The following is a 2,723-nucleotide window of genomic DNA, read 5'->3' as shown; positions in this document are numbered from 1 at the left end:
TTAAAATTCTGTTGCTCTTGAATCCTTCTGCAAAATGGCTTATCTTTCAAATATTCCTAAAAGCCTAGATCCTATCTGGTCAAAGAATTATGAGGGCTTATAATGAACACCAACAGTTGAGAATCAATCAGAGTGCTTACTCTGTGTCAAGACATCAAGTGTAATATACCTCATTAAGCCTCTAACAACCCTATGAGGTCAACACTATTATCCCCATTTTATACTTGAAAATGACACCAAAAATGACTTGTCCAAAGATAGATGGTTACTAAATGGAAGGGCCAGGGATCCAAATGTGACTCAAAACATTTAGGGCAAATCAAAATGTCAAAAGCTGTTAAGCACTAAGGCAGCTGGTACAAAGCCTGAGAGGGGTGAGTCATTCTGCTGTAGCCTAAAATCTATAATGCGAAATTTGGGAAATGGCATAGGAAACCCCCAATACGCTTTAACCTGGGGGTTCAGCCACCATCCATTAACTTATCTGAATTTTCATTATCCTATTAGTTTTCTTCCTGATTAACTTTTTTTTAAAAGCTTCTATTTATTGGGGCACCCGCATAACTCAGTTAAGTGTTCTACTCTTCATTTCAGCTCAGGTCATGATCTTGGGATCGTGGGATCGAGTCCTGTGTCAGGGTCTGTGCTCGGCGTGAAGTCTGCTTGTCCCTCTCCCTCTGCCCGCACACTCGCTCTCTCAAATTTTCAAAAATTTTTTTTTTATTTTTAGAGCGAGAATCCCAACAGACTCGAGCTGAGCACGACACGGGGCTTGATCCCATGACCTCAAGATCAAAGCCCAAGTGGAAATCAAGAGTCAGATGCTTAACCGACTGAGCCACCCAGGAGCTAATGGGAATCTGCTAGTTCTAGTATTTCAGGGCTTAAAAAGAAAACCACGGCTTACCAAACTCATACCTTCAATCCTTATGTTCTATTACTGTCCCAGTCAGAAACACTACCCCTTTCAACTGTCTTCTACAGCAGATTGTTCACTCCTCCAACATTTGTATGAATATTTATAGGCCATTTATGAAGCTCAGGGGCACGGTACTGAAGGATATGCATTCTTCAGAAAGAGCTCTCATCCTCAGTGAGTTTTTAGCCTAGAAGAATATTCTAGAAATACTCTACAAGTGCAAAACTATAAACAAGGATGTTCAGTGCTTGTAAAACAGTCCAAACGTATCAAGAGGGGAAATGGTTAAACCTATTACAGCCCAATTGTAACTAGGAAACACTATGAAGTTGTTAAAAGGTAACTCGAGATGTGGAAATGCAATATAGCCTCACACATACAAAACATTCTCCCACTCTGTGTATTTGTGAGTATATGCAAAGCCAAAGGTCTGGAAGGATACATAACTCACCAATTATGTGATTATTGCTGGAGAGGAAAGCTAGACTGGGGAATGAATGGTGCAATGGAGAGATGGGTATGACTTATATAAGAACGACTAGTATAAACTCTTTTCTCAATATTTTTACAGGTAACTTCTGAACACATGACAAATTCCACTGAGGGGTAACAAACTTGTTTTCATTTTAAATTGTTTTGCTGAGAACCCTACTGTTCAAAGTTCCAATTTCCAACTTGTTAGAGATGGAAAATGGGACAGAATAAACTCCCTATAACTGTGATAAGCAACTCAGGAAAAATGTTTCTAGGTCATGATTTCTTCCCCATTCAAAACCAAAGTCACTTTACTGACTCCCATAGGANATATAAAAATGCTTATTTTTATAACCCAGTCTACTCCCTTTACTACAGACTATGTTTGTCCTGTTTTTTTTAGCCACTCTAAACATTTTCACCAGAGAAAAGTAGTAAGTCTGAGACAAATGAAAGAACCATATATCCCCACACTCGAGAGTCACAACACATNCTTCGCTCAGGCCCTGCACGACCCCCGAGCCTGGCACCACGTGGGCATTGACCAGATCTGCCCAGGAAGCTATTTTAAAGACACCACCTAAGAAATTGAAAAGAAGGCGGTCCGTTTTCAAACAAAAACCACTAACTTTTTGCCCAACTACAGTCTGAAGTAATCTCACGGTAACATGCTAATGAAACAGTGAGGCGCTCTGAGAACTGCAGTGCTTACCAGGGGACCTATGGGTCCATCTTCGAGAAACTGTTCACCTGGCGGTTAGCGGAAAGAGCACAATGAGCAAGAAGTCGCACGATTTCTNCAATAAATAGATTTACCTCCTGCTTCTAACTGAACTCCTGGAGTCAAGTGAAGAAATTCTGGTTTCATGCTTACTCGGGAGCCAGAAATAAAACCAAGCACAAATTCAGAATGCTCCTCTGCCATTCTAACCTGAAAGGAATGTAAGAGGACAAATTACAAGTAGTTAATTACACAGAATAACAGTTCTACAAGTAAAAAATCAACTGTATCAATAAAAACTTCTAGCTATTTTATAAATGTCAACTCCTGTTTGATATGAAACTCCTATCTAAATCAGGTAATCTTAGGTATGAATCTACATACTCGATCCACTAAGACCCTTAATTAATCATACTTTAAAAATATGAAAGAGGGGCGCCTGGGTGGCGCAGTCGTTAAGCGTCTGCCTTTGGCTCAGGGCGTGATCCCGGCGTTCTGGGATCGAGCCCTACATCAGGCTCTTCCACTGGAAGCCTGCTTCTTCCTCTCCCACTCCCCCTGCTTGTGTTCCCTCTCTTGCTGGCTGTCTCCATCTCTGTCAAATAAATA

This window comes from Ailuropoda melanoleuca, chromosome 1 (assembly GCF_002007445.2).
Source record: "Ailuropoda melanoleuca isolate Jingjing chromosome 1, ASM200744v2, whole genome shotgun sequence".
Classification (NCBI taxonomy): domain Eukaryota; kingdom Metazoa; phylum Chordata; class Mammalia; order Carnivora; family Ursidae; genus Ailuropoda; species Ailuropoda melanoleuca.
Note: the sequence above shows the minus strand (reverse complement) of the source record.